Genomic DNA, 27,719 nt, shown 5'->3' on the forward strand with positions numbered 1-27,719 from the left:
ACCAGAGATTTAGGGTGGCTTTAGGGACAGAAATAGGGGAACTGGGATGTGGGGACAGGAACAGGCGGATAGAGATTTGGGGACAAGGATGTGGCAGAAGGAGCCTTTAGGCTTGGGGACTGTGGGGACAGGGACAGGGGAACAGGGATGCGGGGACAGGGACAAGGGTAACGTAGCATGGGGATGGGCCAGGAGGACAGGTGCCATTGGAATGGGATCATGGGCAAAGGGCCATGGGTTTATGGCCGTGGGGACAGGTGCTGTGGGGCTGATGGAAGTGGCCAGTGCAAACATGGGATGTCCACAGTGTCCCTATGACCCTCACCCAGCCCTGTCCCTTCTCTCTTCCAGCCCAGACCCTCAGCATTGCTGGTGAGTCCCTGGGGGATGCCATGAACCCACCCCGCTCTCCCTGGCCCTGCAGTGGTCCTGGCAGGCTGGTGTCCCTTGTCACCCACATGTGCCCAGACCACCCAGCTCCTGGTGGAGCCCCCCTGGAGGCCAGCAGTGCTGTGGGACCTGGTGACACTGACCTGCCAGGGCTTGGGGACTGTTGGTTCCACCACCTGGTACAAGGAGGGGCAGCGCTGGGAGAAGGAGGGAGGCAACAACTTCACTGTCACTGAGAGAGGCACCTACATGTGTGAAAGACCCGGCACTGGGCTCAGTCTCCCCGTGAACGTCTCAGACGGTGAGGGTAGTTTGTGTCCCCAGCCTGACACCCACGGGAACCCCGGGGACCCTGGTGGGCTCCACTCCATGGGTCACTCTGTGGTGTGACCAGACCCCATGCCCTACACACAGGGACATCCAAGAGCATCCCAGTGAGGTGGGACCCTTGTGTTGAAATTGGGGAAACCTGGTGTGCTGGCTGTGACCCAATATGAGGGTCCGGGTGACATCAGAACGATGATGTGACGGCACTCCTCTTTTCCACAGACCAGCTGGTGCTGCAGGTGCCAGCGCGGGCACTGCTGGAGGAGGAAACGCTGACACTGCGCTGCCGGTACAGGCAGGAGAAGTCGGTCACTTTGGTGCTCATCTACCATGAGGAGACGGACCTGGGTGGGCTCTACAATGGCACCAAGCTGTCCCTGTCCCCTCTGCAGCTGAAGCACAGTGGCCGCTACCGCTGCAAGGTCTGAGTGAACTATGGGGTATCACAGGGATGGGAGGACCCAGTGCCAGTGACAGTGACAGTGCATGGTGAGCACCTCACAGCTGCCACCCCAACAGCCCGTTGCCAGGGACTCGGGGTCACCATTCCCACAGTCCCCCAACTCCTCCCCTGAGCTTGTCCGAGTGCTGGGGCTGGAGGGTCCCCCTGAACCCATAGAGGGGTCTCCCCTGACTCTCAGCTGCCTCAGCACTCCCAGCCCACTGAAACCCTGAGCCTCCCTCCTGCACGTGTAATACCGGGATGGGCAAGTGGTGGGGGGCCCACAGGGATCCCTGCAGCTGCTGGTGCCCGCCGTGGGGGTCTCCCACTTGGGGAATTACAACTGCCAGGTGCGCACTGAGGGGGGGGCCATGCGGAAGAGCAGAGCCTGGCTCCATGTCACGGTGCGCAGTGAGTGCAGGGATGGGCACAGGGAGACCCCACAGCCTGCTTAGGTGCCCTGTCTGAGGACCTGCATGTCCCCCAGACACCTTTCTTGGGTCCCCCTGCCTCTGCCCTGTGTCCCCTCACCCCTGCATGGTGTGACTCCATCCCCAACATCCCCCATCACACTCATTCTCTTTTTCCCTAACCCCCCCCCCCACCAGATTCTAGCCCCTCCTTGTGCCCTCAGCCTTGTCTGTGTCCCCACAGTGCCCGTGGCCAATGCCAACATCACCCCCAGTTGCCTGTCACACCAGGTGCGTGCAGGTGACCCCGTGACCCTGCACTGCTCGGTGCAGGTTTGGTCAGACCCTGTTACCTTCACCTGGCTGCACAACGGGCAGGAGGTGGCCCAAGGTCCCCTCCTGGAGCTTGGAGCTGTCGATGTGGGACATTCGTATTACAGCGCCTGAGTGGGTCGCTGCTGGTGAGAGAGAGATGGTGAATCTTGTTTCTTGATCAGAAGGCTGATTTATTGATCTATGATATATAATACATTAAGACTATACTAAATAGAATAAAGAGAGAGGTTTGCAAAGCTGCTAGGCTAGGCTAAGAATAGATAGAAAGAATCCATAACAAAGTTTTGCCCAAGGACTCAGTCCCCTAGCTTGCACTGGTGATTGGCCCTTAATTATAAACATAGAAAATGAGCCAATCAAGAAACCCCTGTTACATTCCACAGCATCTGATAATAATTGTTTACCTTGTCTTCTGAGGCCTCTGGCCTCCAGAAGACACAGAAATCCGAAAGAAAGGATTTCTGTGAAGAAATGTCTGCGACACATTCAGGCACCTACCAGTGCGTGGCCACCAACCAGCTGGGACAGGACGGGCATCATGTGTTCCGGGCACTCAGCCCTGAGCTGGCCCTGGAGGTGACACCGTGGGGACACAGGGACAAAGGTAGGGTCACACAGGGTCATTCGGGGTTGCAGGACCCCTGGGTTGATGGGTCACTCTGATGTGTCCCCCTCGGTTTCTTGCAGTGGCCGCAGGGGTCGGTTGGGCCCTTTTCTTCCTACTCCTGCTCGTGTGTGTCATTGTGGCCTGGCACTGGTGGCACAGTGTGGGTGGGTGACAATGTGGGGACAGGGATCCTAGGGAGCTGTAGAGGGCCCTAGAATCAGGGAACCATAGGAAATGACCCACAGACCCACAACTGTGCCTTTGTCTGGGGGTGCTGTATGGTTTGAGGAGGTGCTGGAGGGACCTGCAGGGATGTTAGGGGTTCTTTCAGGGGCCCTGGTGGTGTTTAAGTTGGTCTCTGTCCCTTCTGGGCTTTGGGTTCTTTAGGGTGATTTGTTTGGGGCCACTGGGAAGGTTCATGGATATTTGGGGGCTTCAGGGATGCTTGGAGGTCCTGAGGAGAATTGAGGGTCCTGTGGTGGTACAGGATTCCTGAGAGGGGTCAGGGCCCTGGGAACTCCTCAATCACCCCTTCCCTCTTTCCTTTTCAGCTGCCAGGAAGCACCAGGAAAGGGGAGTGGGGGGCTCAAACCACATTCCCCCTTTTTTCCCAAACCGCACGCACCTTCCATCCCCTTCCACACAGTCCTTTATTCCCACAGGGCCCCACCAAACCCCCTGGCACCCTCGATGGAGGGTCCTCAGGCGACGTACATGGAGCTGCAAAGGCAACCATGGGAACCCAGTGACATCTATGACAATCTACACCAAAAGTTGTGATGCTCTGGAAAGCGGGAGGCACTGGGTGACACTGGGGGTGCTCCTTCCATGTCTCCTGTGGTTGCCCATCCTTCCAAGGGAGGTGGTCATGAGTCAAGGGAAGGCTACACAGGGCACTCTGTGCTCCCCATTTCCTGTCCCGCTACTCCCAAGGGCTCCCCCATCTCTTAGCTGGTACCTGCAGGGGCTCACCAGCCCCATCCAAGTGCCCAAGTACCCTCTGGGACAGCCCCATTCTCTCCCCACCGTGCTTGCAGTACACCAAGGGCTTCCCCATTCCCACTACCCCCTTCCCATCCCGCTGTAAAAGGGGGAGTCGGGGAGGATTCTTGCTGAAAGGTTTCTCAGAGGAAAATGAAGCACAAAAGTGGCAATATTATATCTGAAAACTGTTTATTGATAAAGGAGGATAAGCGTTCGTACTAAAGGGGGAGAGAAGGGAGTAGAAAGGGAAAAGGATAGAGAGAGAAACAGAAGACAGGTACAGCGTTACCACAAGGAGCCCGGGCACTCTGTGAGCATCAGCTCGGCAGATGGAGTGTGTGTGCTGCAAGCCAGGGCGAGCCCACATGGCTTTTGTGAGTGGCTGGGCGTGATTTCCAAGGATGGCACCTGCGTGTCTCTGGCATGGGCAAGCGATGGCTGCAGGCTGCCTGCTGCGGGCTGGCTGCGGGCTGGTGCTGCAGCACTGGTGGCTCTGGGCTGGCTGCTGCGGGCTGGGGCTGCGGTGGGCAGGTGCAGCAGGCTCAGTGCTGTGGGCAGCATGGGAAACGCGGCAGAGGCGGCGGGTGGGTGCAGGCAGCATCCGCTCCATCGGGGAAAGCAATGAAGGAACGTCCAGGATGAGCACAAATGAACTGCCTCGGATGCAGACAAGGAAGAAGGAACACGGGGAGGAAAAGGCGAGGGGGGGAGTAACAGTGATATTTTTGCCCAGTGTCCTGGAGGAGTAATGCATCTGATTCCATCCTATCAGAAGGCTAAATAATTACTTTATTATACTATATTTTTCCATATTATATTACGTTACATCTAAACTGAATCTGCCAAGCACTCGACTGCACTCCACTGCACACCATCTCATGACTGTGAGTCAATAGTCCCAACACACACACCTGGATTCAACTGGTCAGTGAATCAAAACACTGACACCAGAATCCAATTACCAATTCCCTTCAGCTAAATAATCTTCCACAATGCATTCCATTTGTGAAAAACAGAGGAGCAGAATATGAGATGAGAATTGTTTGGATCATTTTTTGCTTCTCCCATTACTTCTCCCAGATTCTGAGAATGTCAATGCTACAGAGCAGGAGGGCCAAACTGACCCTCTGAGTGAGACCCTAATCCTCCAAGAAACCCAAAGCAAAATGCTTCTGTTGTGTCACAGTTTGCTGCTTTTATTTGCAAAGTCTCCTCCCACAGCCTGATTTCCCGGGCATTTTCTCCCACACATTTTTCCCAGGCATCTGTCGCACCAGCCAGTGGGGGTCACTCACAGCCCAATCACTGAAGCTTTCTCTCCTCTGAGTCTCTGTTGAGTGAAGCCTCGCCAGGGACAGGGCTCCCAGCACATGTACAACCCACAGAGTAATTTTTCACCTCATGTGTAGCATATGTTAAACATAAATCCAAATCAGATTTGTTCCTCTTAACCCCCATGTGCTTAGTGGCTCTGCAGTCCCCCTCCCAGTGCTCCCAATGAGATTGCTTACTTGTGCCCGTCCCAGTTCCAAGGGGGCACAGGACCTGGTTCCCTGCTCCTGGGTCAAAAATGCAGCTCTTTGGTCAAACTGGCAGAAATGGTGTTTCTTTGTTCAGCTCTGTCAATGGAGCTGAACAAGGTGGGAACCTCCCTTGCAATGGAAAATACAACCCTCATCTCTCTGAACGATTATAATTTTGAAATTACAGGGCTTTTAGGCAAAGATGTGTGAAGAGGAATAACAGTTCTTTACTAATATATATTGTGAGAAACAAGGTAATGGAAGTTGATTTTGCTGGATATTATATGAATTGATTTTACATTATTGATTGTACTGTTGATTAAATATTGTGAATGTTGTTACTGCTGGGACAGTGATGTGTATTGTGGTGTGGCCGATGTTGTTGTGGTGGCCATCCAAGGGTGGGGCCCAGCCATGACCCAGCCCCACTGCACAGGGATGGCCATTGCCCAGCCCTGCTCTGGCCAGCCCCATGTGGCAGCCAGGACTTGAGGGTCCACCCCGCCCCCTTGGCTTTGATTCTGGCAGCTTTAGAGCTGCTGCAGAGGTGAGAATTCTGTGGGTGGAAAAAGCTGTGGTTTGCTCAGCACTGCAAGAAGCCTCAAACCCAAAGGGAGCCCAAGCAGTGTCTCTGTGTGGGCCTTTGATGGTTTTCAGAGCAGGGTTGGCTGGAAACCCTCCTGCAGAAGCAGATCTGGGGGAACAAGTCTGGAAATGCAGCAATTGTGCATTTGTTCATTTTGGTAAGGGACTGAGAGAGCTCCAGCACTACTGCAAATCCCACAACAATTGGCTCAACAAGCTGACCTGGACCCTCCTTCTTGAACAAAACCTGCAGCCTTCTGCAACCTCATGGAAAGAATGTTTGGGCTCAGGCTGTGGCAATAAAAAAGTGGGAAAAGTTTGTAAATATTGGACAGGGCCTCTGGCCCCGGCCATGGAGGAGCTCTAGGTAATGACCCTGTCTGGATTCTAGGTATCCCCAAAGCTGCTCCATCCCTGCCATTCTCACCTGAGTGAAATGCTTAGGGTTTGCAGGAATTGTGGTGTAAAGCCACTAGAGGGGCTGCTGTGGACCTGAGACCTGCCTTGGGTCTGGCAGGTCTGCCTTCCTGCCAGGTTCTGCCTTCCTTCCATTTGGGATCATGTCACTCACGGGCGTTGTGCAGGGCGTGTGCCTGGCCCCGGGACACTGCTACGCTGCCAGTGGGCACTGGGATCCAACCTGCTGCCTTGGTGGCTTCTGCTCACTGCCAGTGGTGGTGCCAGGACTGATTGGTGCCCGTGAATTTGCAAAAGGAGCGATTTCCCCTCCTCCCCCCTGTCTGAGACTGCCATGACCCCTGAAGGGATGGAGCATGACTGGGGCGCCCCCTGCAGGCCGGGAGTGCTCTCTTCAGCGCCCCCTGCTGGCCGTGGTTGTAACTGCACCAAAGAGTAACAAAGAACACTGAGAAGAAGGAAATGTTCTGGTTTTGTATTGTTTGTTCTGTTCTTTTTTATAAATTTCCTCATAAAGAATGTTTATTCCTTTTCCTACAGTTTTCCCTGGATGACCCATCATTTTTGAAATAAAAATGCTTTTAGAGATCGGTCTTCTTTTTCCTGCAAGGTTTCCATTTTCCTTGGCAGATATTTCTATCGTATACCAAGATGCCTAAACACTCCTGGGTTTCAGTGTGGATAGCACAGACACTCCCAGAGGACACATGGTCAGGGACTTGGCCACCTCATGGTCTGCCTTTTAAGCCACTTGGGTCACCAAAGGCCCTATCCCCAGCTTTCATTTCTGTTCACCCAGCCACTCAGGAGCTGGCTTTAGCAGAGCATCACACTGTCCCCAGTGCGCAATGGCTGACAGATTGATGGACAGACAGGGGCCTGTCTCAGCAAAAGCAAGGCCTGACCCACCCCTGCCACACACAGGTGTTCCAAAATGTCTCAAGACATGAAATTTTTCTTGTTGCTGACACCCACCCTGTGCCAAGGCCTGATCCCAACTGCCCTGGAAAAGGGGAAGCTCTGGAACCCCCACAGGGCCTTTGTGACATCCTCGTGTGGGGAACATGGCAGAGGAGGGGTTTGGGATGGGCTAGAAGAGAATCCAGAGCCTCTTGAAGGCCACTTTGGCCCTCAGAACTAGGAAGGTCCAGGGCCCTGTCCTTGACAAACAAACCCTGGAAATTCTCCCCAGCAGGTTTCCTCCACCTTCCTAGGATTCCTCCTTCCTACCCTTGGGACCCTGAACTTTTTGCTGTTGCTGTTGGTTTTATTCTCTCTCATTACTGTTTCAGGAAATTGTTCTCCTCTCAGCCCTTTGGCATCTTTGTCCCTCCACGAAAGGGAGAGGGGCAGTTTTTAGTGGCAGCACACACACAAGTGGGTGCCCATGGGTGGGGACCCCCAGTGCCCCCCAGTTCCTCACAGTGTCATAGCACATTCTTGTAGATGTCACCGGGTTCCCATGGTCACCCGTGGGAACTCTAGAGCTCCACATAGGACACCTGGGGATCCTGGGGGACAGTGGCATTGGGGGGCCCTGCAAATGACACCAGTTGTTGGGACCAAGGTGGGGGTTGACACAAGTGTGTGACGTGTCACTGTCCCCCCCATCAATGTACTCACGCCATGCCTGTTTCCTGCTCACAACGTGGGTGTATGGAACCTTCCCCTCCTCTGGGGGACCATTGGATCTGGGGGAGTCCTGTGGGGATAAAGACAGTGTGTGGAAGAGGCTGGAGATTTGTGGAGTATGGTAATAGGGGACTCATGCCTGCAGAGCCCCACTGACCTTTCTTGTTGCTTCCTGGCAGCTGCAAAAAAAAAGAGAGGAGGGGTGACTGTGGGGTCCCAGGGCCCTGATCCCTCTAAGGAACCCTGTACCCCCCTGGGACCCTCATTTTCTCTCAGGATCCGCAAGCATCCCTGAAGCCCCTCAGAACTCATGAACCTCCCCAGTGCCCAGGGCCAACTTAGCCTTAGGATCCCAAAGCCCAGCAGGAACAGAGACCCTCCAAAAGCCCCCAGGGTGCCTGAAAGAAACTCCAAAATCCCTGCAGGTCCCTCCAGCACCTCCTCAAACCCTACAGCACCCCCAGACAAAGGCACAGTTGTGGGTCTGTGGGTCATTTCCTATGGTTCCCTAATTCTAGGGCCCTCTACAGCTCCCTACATTGTCACCCACCCACACTGTGCCACCAGTGCCAGGCCACAATGACACACACGAGCAGGAGTAGGAAGAAAAGGGCCCAACCGACCCCTGCGGCCACTGCAAGAAACAGAGGAGGACACATCAGAGTGACCCATCAACCCAGGGGTCCTGCCTGACCCTATGACCCGAATGACCCTGCGTGACCCTACCTTTGTCCCTGTGTCCCCACGGTTTCACCTCCAGGACCAGCTCAGGGCTGAGTGCCCGGAACACATGATGCCCGTCCTGTCCCAGCTGGTTGGTGGCCACGCACTGGTAGGTGCCTGAATGTCCCACATCGATGTCCCTGAGCTCCAGGAGGGGACCCTGGGCCACCTCCTGCCCATTGTACAGCCAGGTGAAGGTGACATGGGCTGAGCCCACCTGCACTGAGCAGTTGACACCAGCACGCACCTGGTGTGACAGGGGACATGGGGAGTGATGGTGGCATTGGCCATGGGAACTGCAGGGACAGAGACAAGGCTGAGGCCACAGGGAGGCACTGGCAGCAGGTGTGGGGGGATAGGAAAAGGAGGGGATGAATGTGCGCGGGGATATTGGGGATACTGGGGACAGGGTTATGCCATGGATGTGTGAAGAGACAAGGGGAGTGGTGGAAGGACCCAAGTAAGGTGTCTGGGGGACATGGAAGTGCCCAGGTAGGGGACCCGAGGAGGCTGTGGGGTCGCCCCGTGCCCATCCCCACACAACACCCGCGACTGCTCTCCATGATCCCGAATGGAACGAAGGCAGCACCTGACCCCAGGCAGGTCTCGGGTCCACAGCAGCACCTCTGGTGACTTTACACCACAATTCCTGCAAACCCTCAGGCTTTCACTCTGGTGAGGAGGACAGGGATGGAGCAGCTTTGGGGACACCTGGAATCCACGCAGGGTCACTCCCCAGCGCTCCAGCACAGCTGTGGGCAGAGATCGTGCTTGGTATTTTCACACTTTTACCTCTTATCTGGCAGACACATCCCAAACCCAAACATTCTTTCCACGAGGCTCCAGAAGGCTGCGGGTTTTGTTCAAGAAGGAGGGTCCAGGTCAGCTAATTGAGCAAAATGTTGTCGATTGTGCAATAGTTTTGTGGTTCTCTCTGTCCCTTACAAAGAGGAACAAATGATCAATTGCTACATTTCCGGGCTGGTTCACTCACAGCTGCCCCTGCCGGGGGGGTTTCCAGCCAGTCCTGCTCTGAAAACCATCAAAGGCCCTCGCAGAGCCACTGCTTGGGCTCCCTTTGCAGTTTGTGCTTCTTGCAGGGCTTAGCAAACTACAGGCAGGCATTTTTCCTCCACAGAATTCTCACCTCTGCAGCAGGTCCACACACCCAGAGCCCCTCAGAATCTGTTTTGGGTTACCCCCAGGCTGCCGGGGCCTTGTGGGGGCTGTGCTGGGCCTTGGGTCTCCAAAAATCTGAGGCACCCAGGGAAGGAGCTGAGACCTGTGGGTCCACCCAGCCACTGCCCATCCCTGGCACATCCATTCCACTGGAAAACAGCTCATGGGTACCCCATTTCTTATGTCTCCCCCTCTTTGGAATCTGTATCCCAGTACTCACATTCCCCAGGATATCCATGGCCCAGGAGCCCTCATTCCCAAGGAACCCTCTGCTGTTCATTCCATCCCTAAAATTCCCTTCCCACAGGACCTTGATTTTCACAGGACCCCCATTTCCCCAGCATCCCCATCCCATGACCCCAAATCCCTGGAGCCCATGTTCCTCTGGCACTCCCATCCCTGAGACCCCTCAGCTCTGGAGCCCCCATTTCCAGTCACCCCCCTCCTCAGCTCCCCATTCCCAGGGACCCCATCCCTGGGACCTCCATTCCCCTGGACACCCATTTCCGCATCCCCAAACCTCCTGAGCCCCTCACTCCTGGAGACCCCATGTCCCACTGTGTCACACCCAGCCTTGTCCCCAGCATGTCCCCACCCTGCCCACAGCCTGTCCCCAGCTTGTGGCCAACCTGATCCCACCAGGTGACACCTACACGTGAGGATGAGACCTGACCTCGCTTCCTTCCCCTTTGGCCAAAGAGCCACCACCCAGGGGACAGCCACCCCCTGCAGTGAGTGACAGCCACTGCACATGGCTGGGGACACCGGGATGGCTGGGAAGATGGCGCTGCTCCTGTGGGGTGAGTGCCATGGGCACGGGCCTGACACCCCAGGGATGGGTAGGGGAGGGGGCACAGGGGGGCTGTGGGGTCCCCTGAGGTTCCCAAAGCCAGCAGGGCATGGAGCCAAGTGTGACCAGAGTTGTGGGGTAGCTTTCGGGACAGAAACAAGAGACAGGAATGTGGGGACGGGGGATGAAGATATGGAAATAAGGATGTGGCAGAAAGAACCTTGGGGCTGGGGCAGCTGTGGGGACCAGGACAGGAACACAGGAATGCAGGGACAAGGGGACAAACACCATGTGGTGGGCCATTGGGACAGGTGTCATCGGAAATGGACCACGGGCACAACGCCATGGGGATGTGGCCGTGGGGCTGGCAGGGGTGATCTGTGCCAACACAGTGTCCCCACGTCTGAGCAAGGGTTGGCTGCTGTGTCCCTGTCCTGAAGACATCTGTGCCACACACATGCACCCACAGAAACCTTTTGGGGATAGCCCCAACAAACCCGGTCCCCTGTGCCTCTGTCCCCATAGTGCCACCCCCACCCAGCCCTGTCCTTTCTACCTTCCAGCGAAGCCCGTGGCCTTGCTGGTGAGTCCTCAGGGGATGCCATTTCCCCACCCTGCTGTTCCCAGCCCCACACTGGCCCTGGCAGTCTGGTGTCCCCTGACACCCACAGGTGCCCAGACCACCCAGCTCCTGTAGGAGCCCCCCTGGAGGCCAGTGGTGCTGTGGGACTGGGTGACATTGTCCTGCCAGGGCTCAGGGACTGCTGGTACCACCACCTGGTACAAGGACAGGCAGCTGTGGGGGCAGGAGGGATGCAAAAATTCTCTGTCATTGAGAGTGGCACCTACATGTGTGAGAGGCCTGGCACTGGGCTCAGCCCCGCCATGAGAATCTCAAGCAGTAAGGGGGCTTTTGGTGTCCCCAGACTGGAACTGAAGGGATCCCGAGGGCTCTGGCTTGGCTCCACTCCATTGGTCACCTCCTGTGTGACCAGAGCCTGTCCCCTGCTCTGGGGACATCCCAGAGCATCCCAGAATGGAGGAACCACTTATTGGAATTGGAGACCCCTAAAGCACTGGGTGTGACCCAATAAGGGTATCTCCATGAAAAGAGGATATCCTTGTGTGCTGGACCCCTCTCTCCCCCAGACCAGCTAGTGCTGCAGGTGCTAGAACGGCTTGAAGGAGACACGGTGACACTGCACTGCCAGAGCTGGCGGAACAGCACAGTCACCTCGGTGTCCTTCTACCACGAGAAGACGGAACTGGAGGTGTTCACCTATGGCACCGAACTGTCCCTGTCACCTCTGCAGCTGCACCACAGTGGCCACTACCCCTGCAGGGGCTGGGTGCTTTTGAAGTGGAAGAAGTCAGAGCTGGTGACAGTGAGAGTGCACAGTGAGTGCCAGGATGGGGACAGGGAAGCCCAACATCCTCAGAGGGTTTCCCCACCATCCAGACCCCCACACCCCTTTACTCCTCCCTGGGTCACCCCAAATTTTCCAAGTCCCTCTTGATTTCCCCCATGACTGCCCAGTTTCCCCTGCAGATCCCTCATCCCTCTCTTTGTCCTCCCCAGCCTTTGTCCTCCTATCCCTGGATTCCCCACCCCTTCCAAGGTCCCTGCTCCACCCTCTGGTCTCTCTGCCTTCTGTGGGTCCTCCCACCCATCTCTAAACCCCATATCATTCCTTGACTCTCCTCAGTCTCTCATCTGCTTCCCCATCCCTGCCTGGGTAACTCCCCATTTCCACGGGGTCTCGCCATTGACCCCAGGTCCCAACATGCCCCTCCGGGTCCCCTCCTGTGGGAACTCCGCACATCATTCCTGATGTCCAGAGTTGCTGAGACAACCCTTGGGGGGCTCGGAAGTCCTGGAATGTTTCCAGAAGTGCTTAGTGGCTGGACTTTGATCCTGCGTGTGATGCAGCACCTGTATGAGGATGAGAGGATCACACGGGGATAAATGGTGAAGGGATAGATTAATTATAGAGTGAAAACACAGGTTTTAGAATCTCGGGTACAAGGGGGTTCTAGGAGACAAGATGGAGGAATTAGGGCATGTCCTGTCCTCCTTCTTCTTCTTCTTCTCATCCATCTTTTTTGGTGATGATGGCACTTTGAGATTGGTTCTTACTGAACTTGCACTTGTCAATAAGAGTGAAAGGTATTGGGAGGAAAAGGTAAATATCTTACACGTCGTTTTTGGTATAAAAATAAGCGTCCGCCCCGAGGGAGATCAGTGTGCCCATGGCTGACTTGCTGTGCAGACCTCTGTCGGGCCGGGAGACAACACTGTAGATAAGAATTAATAAACAACACTGAAGAACTGAAAAACCTGAAGACTCCTTTCGTCCTTTTGAGCGCGGGCTGCCTCAAGGTCATCCAGAGCTATACCAGGCCATTTTAACAGCCGAGACAGGACAATTGGCGTCTGCTGGGTGGGCGACTCCCACCAAGGGGGGGGTATTAGCCCTGAAGAGCCGAGAGGGCAGCTCCCGACTTGGACGAATTCCCAAGAGAGCACTGATAACTCCTTGGGAGGAGCCAGAAAATGGCCAAGAGAGTCTGAAAAAAGCAGCAGCCACTGAGAAGAACATCTCTCAGCTTCTGCTGAAGAACGTTCGCAGCAGAACAGCCCGGACCGGAACCAGAAAGGCGCCTCTGGATCCATCTCCTCTTACCTGCTGGAAAGAGATTTGGAGCCTTCGGACTGCTCTGACAACAGAGATTTGGTGAGAAGGTCAAAAATTAAGAACATGGGGGCACACTCTCCCAAGAACAGCTGGGAATTTTTTCCACCTTACAAGGCGTGGCAGACACACATACAGTAGGGATCCCAAAGAAGGAGTTTAAAGAGCTTCTGTTGTGGGTGAGACTCAATTACCCGTTTTCGGAGACACGTCTGTTGTTTGAAGTGGGGTTTTGGCAAGAAATTAATAGACATCTTTATCTTTTAGCCACGAAAAAAGACGAGACAGCCTTGAAATTGCTGTCTCCGGCAAGAATTATGTTAGAAGGTATCTCAGTGCAGTCATAAAGGCTGGAAAGGCAACAAGCTATTGCGGGTCCCTCAAAGGCAGTGGGAGAAGAGCAAGGCTCGTGACAGAGATTGGCTCTGGCCCCAGCTAGTAAGGGGGAAAAGGCTCTCGAGGAATGGGAGCAGAAAGCAATATCATTGCCTCCAGTCCCACCACCCAGAAAGTCCAAGAGATCCCTGAAATGCCCTGAAACCTCATAGAGTACAGGGGCTTCAGGTTCCAACTCAGGCTCAGAAGATACCATCCTACTCCCAGAAGAGTCGAGGTTTTCTCCTCATGAGCCAGAGGGACAAGGGATGGAAAAACGGCGGAGTCGGAAGGGGGGGTCCTAGGGGGAGAGAAGGGGTCAGGGGAAGCGCTTTTTTGTGGCGAGCCCAGCGGCATGGCGGCGACGGTGCAGGCTGTCGGGGGGAGCGCACATGAGGAGGTGATGGGAGACATGGGTTCTGGTGCGGCTTTTGCGAGCGCAGCGCCAGGGGTGGCAGCTGCCACAACCGGCACGGTGCCAAAAACGCGCGCGAAGGGCAAGGCTCGCAGGACTCCGGGAGAGGGTTCTTAGACCGGCGGGGCAGCGTCAGACACGGGCAGCGAATTGGGAGAGGCTACACAGCCCCAGTCGGCTACTGTAGGGAGACGCAGGGGACGCGCGGTTGTGATGTCAGACCCGGAAGTTGGGACACGGAGATCGGCTCGAATCGTGGAGCCCGGGCGCTGGCAGGGGGCAGGCTGCGCACACCGGTGGGAGGAGTGGATACTGCGTCAGAGGAGGAGGAGAGAGAGTCAGGGACAGATCGTAGGGAGGAGACTTCGGAGGCGGAACAGGAGGGAGAGAGTTATGTCAGCTCGGGAGAGACAGGGGGCAGTTCCAAAAGCATGCATGCGCGGAAAGCAGATCGCGGTTGGAGGTGGGCCCGTTCCCCTGTGACGTCTTGGGCGACGAGGGGCTGTGCTCGGGGTTCCACATCCCAGGGCTCCACCCACTCTCCTTTCCCGGTGCCTTCAGTCCAAACCCTTGGGGTCCAAGCCTCTTCCCTCCAAGGGAGAGGTTCACATATTCAAACTCCATTGTCAGCTGAATCAAAAGCCATGCGGACTCAGTCTCAAACAAGATCGCAGGCATGGCAGTCGGCCGAACGAGGGGCAGTCGAGTTCATTCCGTCACCCAGGCTGTTCAGTCCGGTGACAGCGCCACCTTGTGGGGGACGACCGAAGTGCCCGACATGCTGGATCTGTTCGGGGGAGCCACAGCGCCATCTCGTGGCAAGACTGCAACAATGCAGCAATTTTTTCCAACAACATATAAAAAGAAAAGTACATCTAAGAAAACAATGACAACGCAACAAATGGATTATCCTTCAACTTCTGGATCTTGCGAAGACGAAGAAAGTTTAGATGAAGTACAGCAATAAGGAGAGGACATCATACGGATCACAGCATCAGAAGGTGTTCCGGCGTGGATGCTGTCGGCAGCAGAAGCAGCAAAAAGTTTCTTGCATTCTTTTGATACAGCCAAAAAGATATATCAACAGGATCCTCAAGTTTCTTTTTCGGATTTGGGAGCGAAGCCGAAAACCTCAAAGCAAAGAATGTGGTACAATGAATCATCGATGACCTCCACGACTCCACTGTTCATGCAGATACTGATGGAGTTTCCAGAGGAGGAATTTTAACAGCCAGTGAAGACGATGGACTGGAAGAGCATCAGAAAAGCATTGGCAAAGGATAAGCATTTATTTCCAGGTTCAGGAGATTTGACAATGTCGGTGACGTATGACGCCCAGGGACAAAATCCGAGATGGGAAAGGATGGGTCATGAAACACTCAAAGATTTAGGGAAGGCGGCTCAAACTTTTGGGCTGGGTTCACAATATTTCAAACAACTATTAACGGGGACATTCACCACGTATGACCTTACGCCATATGATATTCGGAGCATTGTGGCAATGATTCTCACTGACACACAGAGTCTCGTCTGGGAAAAAAGATGGAGAAAGTATCTTTCAGAGTTGCAAAATAGGTATCAAGGTGGGCCAAATGCGAATCTCACAGAAGCACAGTTAGCAGGAGATCCTCCGGATGACAACGCAGGGGAGCAGCAGTGCAGCTTCCACAAAGAGTATTAAATGACATCAAAGAGGCAGCGCGAATTGCAATCATGCAGATTATGCCAGCAGGAACTCAGGATGTTCCGTTCTCTTGCATCAGGCAAGGTCCCACAGAACCATACATGTCATTCATTGATCGACTCACGCAAGCCGTGGATCGACAGGTGATGATTGAAGAAGCAAAGAAGCCTCTCTTGGAGAGCTTGGCTTTTGGCAATGCCAGTCCGGATTGTCAACGGGTCATTAGTGCCATGCCAGGACGGCCATCCTTGGCAGAGATGGTGGAGGCATGCAGCAAGGTGGGGAGGTGGGGACACCTCCCCGTGTCGCATCAATTGTGAGGAACGAGTTAAGAGAGGAATGGGAAGAACAGATAAAGGGACACTCAGAGAGACAATCAGAAGACAAGGCATTGGAAAAGATGCTGGAAAAAATACTTCATCAACAGAACGAGAACACAAACAAAGTTCTTGCAACAATGCAGAAGAAGAACAATCCCCCAGGAGGACAGTGTTACAAATGTTAAAAATGTGGGGCGTTTGGACACATGAAAAAAATTGTCCACCAGCACCAGCGCAAAAAAGCAGAAAAGCCAATTTGTGCGTGGTGCGGAAGAGGAAGACACTCTGTGAAAGAATGTTATTCTCAGACAGACGTGGAAGGAAATCCTTTACCATATCCAGGAAACACAAGAAGGAGCGCGTCTGTAAATTGCCAGCGCACGCAGACACAAGTGATGGCAATGACACAAGAGCAGACAGGACAATCATCAGTGAGCAACAAGCAGATACCCTCAGCAAAACCCTCAGTTGATTCCATAGCGACCCAGACCTCCTCCCACCAGGGGCACAGTGTGCATTGGCAGCTTCTAAATTACTATGCTTCCTAGACGAAAATCATGCAGAGATATCAACGGGTATCCACGGAGATTCATACAAAAGACAAGATTTCTTAATAGTTGGACAAGACAAATGCAGCATCCTTGGACTCATTGTTTATCTTACAGTTGTTTCTGCAAATAAGAATACAGAATTGACAGTTCTGGCAAGAGCGCTTCATCCACCATTGACTGTGCCGGAAAACACTGTGGTTGCGAGAGCTTTCGCCTTGCTGCCACACGCCATTGGACAAGTCATGTCAATCTTCGACCAAGAAGGGTTTCCTATGAAGGAGCATGTTTAGATACATACTACCTGGGTGAAGCACATAGGTCGAGATTGACCCACACGCACATGCCAATTGACATGTGGAGACAGGACGATAGCAATCAGAGGCATGCTCGACACAGGGGCGGATGTCACAGTAATATCGTACATCTTTTGGCCATGCAATTGGAGCTTGTTCGCGCCCTTGGGTTCTCTCTGAGGCATAGGGGGAGTTTCTCTGTGTCTGCAGAGCGTAAATTCCATTGTTGTCACGGGACCAGGAGACAAGACGGCAATCATTCGTTCTTTTGTTGTCCAAAAGCTGATCACAGTTTGGGGTCGGGACCTTTTGGCACAATGGGGCTCGAAGATCGAAGTAGATTTTTAGAAGGGGTCACTGCGGCACTCGCCACACTGAAGTTGACATGAAAAACAGATGTTTCAGTTTGGGTGGATCAGTGGCTCCTTGAGCGGAAAAGTTGAATGCTTTGAAAAACCTGGTCCAAGAATAATTGCAGAAAGGAAACATCAAGCCAACAGACCGCCCTTGGAACTCTCCAGTGTTTGTCATCAAGAAAAAGCTATCAAGCAAATGGAGGCTGTTACATGATCTCAGGAGGATCAATGAAGTCATAGAAGACATGGGACCGCTTCAGCTGGGACTTCCATCTGTTTCAATGATTCCCTGAGATTGGCCGCTTGTGGTCATTTACCTCAAGGATTGTTTCTTCAGTATTCCGCTCCATCCAGATGATGCTCCGAGATTTGCCTTTTCAGTTCCGAGTATCAACAAGGAAACACCTCTGCAGCGGTACCAATGGGTGGTTCTTCCACAAGGTCTCAAGAATTGTCCGATGATCTGTCAATGGTACGTGGTACGAGCTTTGGCACCAGCGCGGAAGAAATTTCCGAAGGTGAAGATCATTCATTATATGGATGATTTGCTCATTGCAGCGTCAACACAACAGGAGCTGCAAGAAGCTTGTGACTGTGTGATCGCAGAAGTGCAAAAGGCACGTCTGGAAATCAGCATTTCAGAGATTCAAGAGGTTGCGCCTTGGAAATATCTAGGGTGGAAGATTTCAGAGAAAACAATAAAACCTCAGAAGATGGAGGTCAGCACAGAGATTAGCAATTTACATGATTTACAACAGCTTTTGGGAGAGATCAACTGGATGAGGCCGATTTTGGGAATCACAAACAGCGACATTCCAGCGTTGCTCGATCTTTTGAGAGGAGACACAGACATTTGATATCCCAGGACACTCACGCAAGAAGGGAAGAAAGAGTTGGAGAAAGTTACAGAGGCTATACAGAAAAGGCAGGCACATCGATTTGTTCCAACGTTGCCTTTTCAGTTGGCAGTGCTGGGGAAGAAAACACAGTTCCATGGTTTGATCTTCCAATGGGATGAATCACAAAAAGACTCTCTGATAATCTTAGAATAGGTTTTTCTACCGTACAGGCCTTCAAAGACAATTCTCACAGATTTAGAGATGGCAGCACAAATCATCATAAAGGTGAGAACAAGGTTGCTGATAATGGCAGGACGGGAATTCTCAATCATCAGATTACCTCTCAAGAAAGACTATTTTGATTGGGCGATGCAACAATCGAAAGACTTGTTAATTGTGTTGTTATCTTTTCCAGGAACTTGCACAATCCATTTTCCACAGCATAGAGTACTGCAATCACAAATATGTTACAGAGTGAAACCAAGAATAAGTGAAGAACCTTTGGACGGGATCACAGTGTTCACTGATGGCTCAGGGAAGACACACAAGTGGGTGATCATGTGGAGAAACTCAATGACAGGGGATTGGAATTCAGATGTAAAGACGGTTCAGGGCTTTCCACAAATCATGGAGTTGACGGCTGTTGTCCGAGCATTTCAGTTGTTCGAACAACCTCTCAATCTGGTCACAGACTCCGCATATGTTGCGGGTGTGGTCAAACGATTGGAAGGTTCGCTCTTGAAAGAAGTCAGTAATGAGGTTTTATACTCATATCTGGTGAGCTTGAAAACGTTGCTAGAGAGCAGGGAAAGAGAATATTTTATCACGCACATTAGAGCGCACACAACACTTCTGGGGTTTTTAGCGGAAGCGAATGCTCGTGCAGACAGGTTGACAATGCCCATTTCGCAAACACTTTCGGACATTTTTGAGCAGGCAAGATTGAGTCATGCGTTCTTTCATCAGAATGCACAAGCGCTGATGGAATCCTTTCGCCTCACACAGAGTCAGGCGAGGGAGATCATTAGTGCTTGTCCAGACTGTCAGCTTGTGCAGCCACCTTCTTCTACAGGAGCAGTCAATCCGCGGGGACTGCAAAGTCTTCAGTTTTGGCAAACTGATGTCACAAAGTATCCATCATTTGGGAGGCTCAATAATGTTCATGTTTCAGTAGATACATTCTTAGGTGCAGTCTTTGCTTCAGCACATGCAGGGGAAACAGCAGACCATGCTTGTAGATATTTTTTGCAAGCATTTGCATCATTAGGTGTGCCTCAGGAAATAAAAACAGACAATGGTCCAACATATACAGGCAGGGTGCTTGACAAATTCCTGAAAAGATGGGGTGTCAAACATACATTTGGTATTCCACATTCACCCACAGGTCAAGCAATCATTGAAGGAACACATCACAGCCTGAAATCCCTTCTGGACCGACAGAGAAGGGGTGAGCCAGAGGCAACACCTCACATGAAATTAAATAAGGCACTGTATGTGTTGAATTTCTTTAATAGTTCATCCTCAGAAACTAATCCACCAATCGTGAGGCATTTTTTAAACAGCACACAGGCAAAGCTAAGGGAAAATCCTTTAGTTTTGATCAGAAACCCAGAGACAAGACAAATAGAGGGACCTTCAAACTAATAACTTGGGGCAAGGGTTTCGCTTGTGTTTCCACAGATCGAGGTCTGAAGTGGGTTTCAGTGCAACACGTGAAGCCGTTTCGAACACGAGAGCAGGAGAACGCTGATCTGAGAAACAAAGAGACGAGTACTCAGACAGAAGTCGAGGCTCAGGCTGCATAAGACGACTCAGAAGAGAAATAAAAAGAACTAAAGACTGGGGATTTTTCCTTTGGGATCTTGAGTGAAAACATGACAGTGATTTCGCACGAGAGTGAAGTCATGAGCTTCACAATGCTCATGTGCATCATTCTTTCATTCATTGCAATGAGCAATGGGGCAAGTTTACCCATTGATCAACCAAAACAAAATGTGTGGGAGGCTTTAGCTCTAGCAGCGAATTTGGATAGTATTTGTCTGACACATTCGAGGCCAGGGAGACCATTTTCAGCATGCATGGTTGGATTGCCAGTGGACGAATGGCAGATTCCAGGGCACTCCACAGTTAACATCTAGCAGGTCATTAAAGATCCTGTGAAAGAGTGGTGTGCTTGGACGCATCTTCTTCCTGTGGCTTCTACAGAACCTCAGGAATTGGAGATTTTTGGGTCCATGACAATGGAACTCTGCATGCAGTTTGAAACTCCGAATGTCACAAAGACAAACAAAACTATTGATGTAACTCCCAATCATGAATTCTATAAAAACACATCAGCTTGGTGTAAATATACAGAAAAAAACTGCCAAAGGATCGATCCCAAGTCCCAGTGCAATTGCCACGGGATTTGTTTTTAATTTGCGGGGACAGAATTTGGCACGGCATTCCTGCTAATGCCAGGGGAGGTCCATGCAGTATTGGGAAAATTTCAGTGTTGTCGCTAGATTTGAAATTGCCAAGGGAGAAAAAACACAAAGAAAAAAGATCATTACAACATTACGCGGCAGATTGCAACGACGAAATATATACTTGGGACAAGGCAAGGAGAATTGCTACAGCAATCTTCTCACCCCAAACAGCATCGGGGGTGGCCTTGACTCAACTCGACCGCATGGGTTGTTGGTTGAGCAAACAGGCTCAATCCGTGTCTGTCGCATTGAGTGACATGTTAAAAAACATCAGTAGCGTAAGACAGGCGACTCTTCAAAATAGAGCGGCGATCGATTCTCTATTGCTCACTCATGGACATGGTTGTGAAGAATTCGAGGGGATGTGCTGCATGAATCTCTCAGACCATTCAAGGTCAATTCATGAAAGTATTCAAAAAATAAAAGATAGCATAAATAAACTTGGCAAGATCACAGGATCTTGGATTGATGATCTGGCAGGATATTTTGATCTCTCTCCCGTATGGAGAGGAATTTTAAAGATAGCATTCTATGTCTTAATAATTCTCTTAGTCCTCATGCTTGTTATCCCATGCATCTTTTAATGTATAAGGCGTGTTATGAGTCGGGTAGCGAAAGAAGTGCTTTTAGTGCAAACAGAAGGGGGAGATGTGGGAACTCCACATATCATTCCTGATGTCCAGAGTTGCTGAGACAACCCTTGGGGAGCTCGGAAGTCCTGGAACGTTGCCAGAAGTGCTTAGTGGCTAGACTTTGATCCTGCGTGGGATGCAGCACCTGTATGAGGATGAGAGGATCATACGGGGATAAATGGTGAAGGGATAGATTAATTATAGAGTGAAAACACAGGTTTTAGAATCTCGGGTACAGGGGGGTTCTAGGAGACAAGATGGAGGAATTAGGGCGTGTCCTGTCCTCCTTCTTCTTCTTGTCATCCATCTTTTTTGGTGATGGTGGCACTTTGAGATTGGTTCTTACTGAACTTGCACTTGTCAATAAGAGTGAAAGGTATTGGGAGGAAAAGGTAAATATCTTACACGTCGTTTTGGTATAAAAATAAGCGTCCGCCCCGAGGGAGGTCAGTGTGCCCATGGCTGACTTGCTGTGCAGACCTCTGTCAGGCCGGGAGACAACACTGTAGATAAGAATTAATAAACAACACTGAAGAACTGAAAAACCTGAAGACTCATTTCGTCCTTTCGAGCGCAGGCTGCCTCAAGGCCATCCAGAGCCTTACCAGGCCATTTTAACAGCCAAGACAGGTCATCCTCCTGCACACAGAGATTCTCTACACTCCCCTCCAAACCCCCTCTTTCCCCTTCCGTGTCCCCCACCACTCCTAGGTCCCCAATCCTTCCTGTGTCCCCCTGCAGGGGTCCCGCTCTCGGGGGTGTCCCTGTCAGTGCAGCCCCCTGGGGGACAGGTGGCACTCAGGGACTGCCTGGTGCTGAATATCACGGTGGAAATGTGGACAGGTCCCCTGGCCTTCTCCTGGCACCGGGAGGGCTCAGGGGCACTGCTGGGCACCTTCCCCCCCCGGAGCTGCCCCACGTTCGGGCCAATGACAGCGGCCATCACCGGCACTGAGTCAGCAATGGAGACAGCGTGGCCAAGAATGACCCCCTGAATGTCACCATCCTGGGTGAGTGGGACCCTCAGGATGGGGGCGACCCCACCCTCAACACCCCCATCCCACCTTGCCCGGCGCCACCCCTGTCTCTGTCCCCACAGTGCCCGTGGCCAATGCCACCATCACCCCCGGTCCCCTGTCACACCAGGTGCATGCAGGTGACCCCTGTCCTGGGGTGAGGTTATGATGCTTGCATCCCAATTCATCTGTTCTATGCCTTTAAGACTGTCTCTGAGGGAATGAGGTTTTTCAGCCTCTGATTTCCTCCTTCTCCTATGAATCAGTTGCATCACTAGTGAAGGATGTTCAGTTTCCCCTCAATGTTAAAGAAGCCATCTTTCTGGTATTTAATCTGGTAACCTTCCTCTATACAGCCTCCTGCTACTCTAGAATGAAGGCTGAGATTTCTAGACGGGCTGATGAGACCCCTGACTCAGAAGTAAACCCCCGTGTGGAAAATCCTAAATGGTGTGAGAAAAGGGAGGATATGGGCCAAATCCTTAAGGAATTCTCTGACCCTATAGTCTGAGATTTTTCCCATGAACAAATTCAGAACCCAGCTGAGGTGGGGAAATATTGGAAAGAGAAGTACCAGGATGAGCCTAAGGAGAGGAAGGTCATTGCAGTGAGCTGGGCCCTGGCATACGCTTATCGCACACTGCTAGATACTGTCAGACAGCAGACAGAGGCAGGGGGGCAGGGAGATAAATCAACAACTATCCCGGTGACTCAGGCTGCAGCCAACAGCCCAGGACAACCCCGTAACCCTGCACTGCTGGGTGCGGGTGGGCTCAGCCCCTGTCACCTTCACCTGGCTGCACAATGGGCAAGAGGTGGCCCGGGGTCCCCTGCTGGATCTTGGGGATGTTGATGTGGGACATTCAGGCACCTATCAGTGCGTGGCCACCAACCAGCTGGGACAGGATGGACACCACATGTTCCAGGCACTGAGCCCTGAGCTGGCCCTGGAGGTGACACCTGGCTCACCCTCGGTCACAGGTGGGGTCACATGGGGTCGCCAGATAGTGCTGGTCCCATGGGCTAATGAGTGATCCTGATGTGTCCCCCTCTGTTTCTTGCAGTGGATGCAGGGGTTGGTGGGGCCATTTTGTTCCTGCTCCTGTTCGTGGGTGTCATTTTGGCCTGGTAAAAGTGGCACACTCAGGGAAGGTGACAATGAGGGGACGGAGGTCCCAGTGCGCTGTAGAGGCCCACAAAGTTAGGGAGCGATAGGGCAGCACCCACAGCCCCAGAACTGTGACCTTGTCTGGAGATCCTGTAGGGCTTGGGGTGGTGCTGGAGGGACATGCAGGGGTATTGGGGATTCTTTCAGGGGTGCTGGGGGTGTCTGGCAGTCAACAGCAACAACAACAAGGTTCCGTGTCCCAATAGTCACACAAAGAGAGATTTCCAGGGAAAGACAACAAAAAGGAACAAACCATAAACACACCCCCAAGCACATTTCATCCACAAGAGGAACCTGGCAGGGCCCTAGACCTTCCTTGCTCTGATGGCCACAGCAGCCTTCAGGAGGCTCTGGATCCTCTTGTGCCCTGTCCCAAACCCCTCCTCTGCCCTGTTCCTCACAAGATGATGTCACAAGGCCCTGAGGGGTTTCCAGAGCCTCCCCCTTTTGCCAGAGCAGTTGGGTTCAAGTCATGGTACATGGTGGGGTGTCAGAGACAGGAAAAGTTTCATGTCTGAAGACATTTTGAAACATCTGTGTGTGGCAGGGGTGGGTCAGGCCTTGCTTTTGGTGAGACAGGGCTCCATCTGTCCTTCAGTCTGTCAGCTGTGGCACACTGCGGACAGCTTGATGCTCTGCCAAAGCCAGCTCCAGAGTGGTCAGGTCACCAGAAGTGCCAGCTGGCGAGAGGGCCCTTGGTGGCCCAACTGGCTTAAAAGGCAGAGCATGAGGTGGCCAAGTCCCTGATCCTGTCTCTTCTTGGGGTGTCTGTCGCACCCACGCTGAAACCCAGGAGGTGGCAACTCATTTAAATGAGAAACATGTGCCAAGGAAATTAGGAACCTTCCTGGAATAAGAAGACCCATCTCTAAACCTCTTCTTTAATTTCAAAATACGGGGATACCAGGCAAAAGTGTAGGAAAAGGAATACCAGCTCTTAACAGGGAAATGTATAAACGAGAACAGAACAAACAACACAAACCCAGAACTTTCCCTCCTGCTCAGTGCTGTTGGTTTTTGTGGCAGTTATAACCGCAGCCAGCAGGGAGCACTGCAGGGAGCATTCCCGGCCAGCAGGGGGCGCTGAAGGGAGCACTCCCGGCCAGCAGGGGGCGCCCCGGTCCAGCTGCATCCCTTCAGGGGCCATGGCGGCCGCGGACAGGAGGGAGGGGGGGAAATCTCTCCTTTTGCGAACTCACGGGCACCAATTGGTGCCGGCACCACCACCAGCAGCGGGCAGAAGCCGCCAAGGCAGCAGGTTAGATCCCAGTGCCCACTGGCAGTGTAGCAGTGTCCTGGGGCCAGGCACACGCCCTGCAAAACACCCGTGATTCTGAATGGAAGGAAGGCAGCACCTGATCTCAGTCTCATCTCGGGTCCACAGCATCACCTCTGGTGGCTTTACACCATAATTCCTGCAATCACTCAGCCTTTCACTAAGGTGAGGAGGGCAGGGACTGAGCAGCTTTGGGAAAGCCTGGAATCCAGAAAGGGTCACTCCCCACAGCCCCACCACAGCTGCAGCCAGAACCATATTTTCACACTTTTCCCTCTTTTCTGGCAGCCACGGCCAAAAGCCAAACATTCTTCCCAGGCCATTCTAAAGGGCTGCAGGTTTGAGAGAGGATGGAGAGGGGACCCGGTAAGGTTGTTGTGCAGATTGTTGCAGAATATGCAAGGTTTTTGGGGCTATTTCAGACCCTTGATGCAAGTGACAAAATGATCAATTGCTGCATTTCCTGACTGGTTCTCACACAGCTGCCCCTGCAGGTGGCGATTTCCAGCCAGCCCTGCTCTGAAAATCATCAAAGGCCCTCACAGAGACACTGCTTGGGCTCTCTTTAGGGTTTTGTGCTTCTTGCAGGGCTGAGCAAACCACAGCAAGGCCTTTTTCCACCCACAGAATTCTCACCTCTGCAGCAGCTCTAAAGCTGCCAGAATCAAAGCCAAGGGGGCAGGGGGGACCCTCAGATCCTGGCTGCCACCTGGGGCCGGCCAGAGCAGGGCTGGGCAATGGCCATCCCTGTGCAGTGGGGCTGGGCCATGGCTGGGCCCCACCCTTGGATGGCCACCACAACAACATCAGCCACTCCACAATACTTTTCACTATCTGAACAACATCCCAATATTTAATCAACAGTATAATCAATAATGTAATATCTATTCATATAATATCCAGTAAAAGTCAACTTCCATTAACTTGTTTCTCACAATATATACCAGTAAAGAACTGTTAGTCCTGTTCCCACATCTTTACCTAAAAGCCCTGTAATTGCAAAATTATAATCGTTCAGAGAGAAGGGGGTCGTATTTTCCATTCCAAGGGAGGTTCCCACCTTGTTCAGCTCCATTGACAAAGCTGAACAAAGAAACACCATTTCTGCCAGTTTAACCAAAGAGCTGCATTTTTGACCCAGGAGCAGGGAACCAGGTCCTGTGCCCCCTTGGAACTGGGACGGGCACCAGTAAGCCACTTTAGTGGGAGCACTGGGAGGGGGATTGCAGAGCCACTAAGCACATGAGGGTTAAGAGGAACAAATCTGATTTGGATTTATGTCTCAACATATGCTACACATGAGGTGAAAAAGGACTCTGTGGGTTGTACATGTGCTGGGAACCCTCTCCCTCGCAAGGCTTCACACAACAGCGAATCAGGGGAGAGAAAGCTTCAGTGATCGGGCTGTGAGTGACCCCCACTGGCTGGTGGGACAGATGCCCGAGGCAAAATATCTATGAAAAAATGCCCGGGAAATCAGGCTGTGGGAGGAGACTCTGCAAATAAAAGCAGATTAGTGTGACAAAACAGGAGTGTTTTGCTTTGGGTTTCTTGGAGGGATCAGGGTCTTGTTCGGCAGGTCAGCTTGGCCCTCCTCTCCTGTGGGATTCGCATTCTCTTAACCTGGGAGAAGCAATGAGAGAAGCAAAGAATGATCCAAACAATTGTTATCTCATTTTCTGCTCCTGTTTTTTTCAGAAGTGGAATGCATTTTGGATGATTGTTTATCTGAAGGAAATTGGGAATTGGATTCTGGTGTGAGTGTTTTGATTCACTGACCAGTTGAATCCAGGTGTGTGTGTGTGTGGGGACTGTTGGCTGACAGTCATGAGATTGTGTGCAGTGGAGTGCAGTTGAGTGCTTGGCAGATTCAGTTTAGATGTAATGTAATATAATATAGAATAATATAGTATAATAAAGTAATTAATTAGCGTTCTGATAGGATGGAGTCAGATGCATCATTCCTCCCAGATGCCAGGAAAACTATCACTGGTACTCGCCCCCCTCACATTTTCCTCCAGGTGGTCCTTCTTACCTGTCTGCATCTGTTCTTCCCTTCTTCGCTACTTCCCCAAGGCAGCTCATTCCTGCTCATCCTGGACATTCCTTCATTGCTCCCCGATGGAGCGGATGCTGCCTGCACCCACCCGCCGCCTCTGCCACGTTTCCCGTGCTGCCCACAGCACTGAGCCTGCTGCACCTGCCCACCGCAGCCCCAGCCCGCAGCAGCCAGCCCAGAGCCACCAGTGCTGCAGCACCAGCCCGCAGCCAGCCCGCAGCAGGCAGCCTGCAGCCATCGCTCGCCCATGCCAGAGACACGCAGGTGCCGTCCTTGGAAATCACGCCCAGCCACTCACAAAAGCCATGTGGCCTCGCCCTGGCTTGCAGCACACACACTCCATCTGCCCAGCTGATACCCACAGAGCGCCTGGGCTCCTTGTGGTAACGCTGTACCTGTCTTCTGTTTCTCTTTCTATCCTTTTCCCTTTCTACTCCCTTCTATCCCCCTTTGGTATGAACGCTTATCCTCCTTTATCAATAAACAGTTCTCAGATATAATATTGCCAATTGTGAGCTTCATTTTCATTTTTCGGCAAGAATCCTCCCCGACTCCCCCTTTTACAGCAGGATGGGACAGGGGTACTGGGAGGGGGAATGGGGAGCACAGGGTGCCCTGTATAGCCTTCCCCTGGCCCATAAGCACCTCCCTTGGAAAGATGGGCAACCACAGGAGCCATGGAGGGAGCACCCCCAGAGTCACCCAGTGCCTCCCGCTTCGCAAAGCATCACAACTTTTGGTGTAGGTTGTCATAGATGTCACTGGGTTCCAACGGTTGCCTTTGCAGCTCCATGTACATCGCCTGAGGATCCTCCACTGGGGGTGCCAGGGGGTCTGGGGGGGCCCTGTGGGAATAAGGGGCTGTGTAGAAAGGGATGGGAGGTGCTGGACGTTTGGGTAAAAGGTGTATCATGGCTGGAGGCTGCACTCACCCTTCCTGGTGCTTCCTGGCATCTGCAAAGGAAAACTGGAGGGGTGACTTTGGAGACCCAGGGGCCCCCATCCACCCTTGGCAGTGCTGAACCACCACCAGACACACAATTCTCCCCAGGCCCCCCCAGTATCCCTGATGCCCCGCCAGTATCCCTGACCCACTCCACCTGCACCAACACCCTGAGCCCCTAGAGCCCCAAGCCTGGCAGGGAGGGGGACCCCTGATAGAACCCAAAACATCCCTGCAGGACCCTCCAACAGCTCCCAGGGCTCTGAGCAATGGTCACTGGGGGCTG

General features: G+C 52.6%; 1 pseudogene; it reads left to right on the top strand.

The window, feature by feature from the left end:
* The first annotated feature begins 314 nt into the window (after positions 1 to 314).
* LOC131094054 (Fc receptor-like protein 3) lies at positions 315 to 27,615 on the top strand (annotated as a pseudogene).
* The last annotated feature ends 104 nt before the right edge of the window (positions 27,616 to 27,719 follow it).

Source organism: Melospiza georgiana, chromosome 28 (assembly GCF_028018845.1).
Source record: "Melospiza georgiana isolate bMelGeo1 chromosome 28, bMelGeo1.pri, whole genome shotgun sequence".
Taxonomy (NCBI): domain Eukaryota; kingdom Metazoa; phylum Chordata; class Aves; order Passeriformes; family Passerellidae; genus Melospiza; species Melospiza georgiana.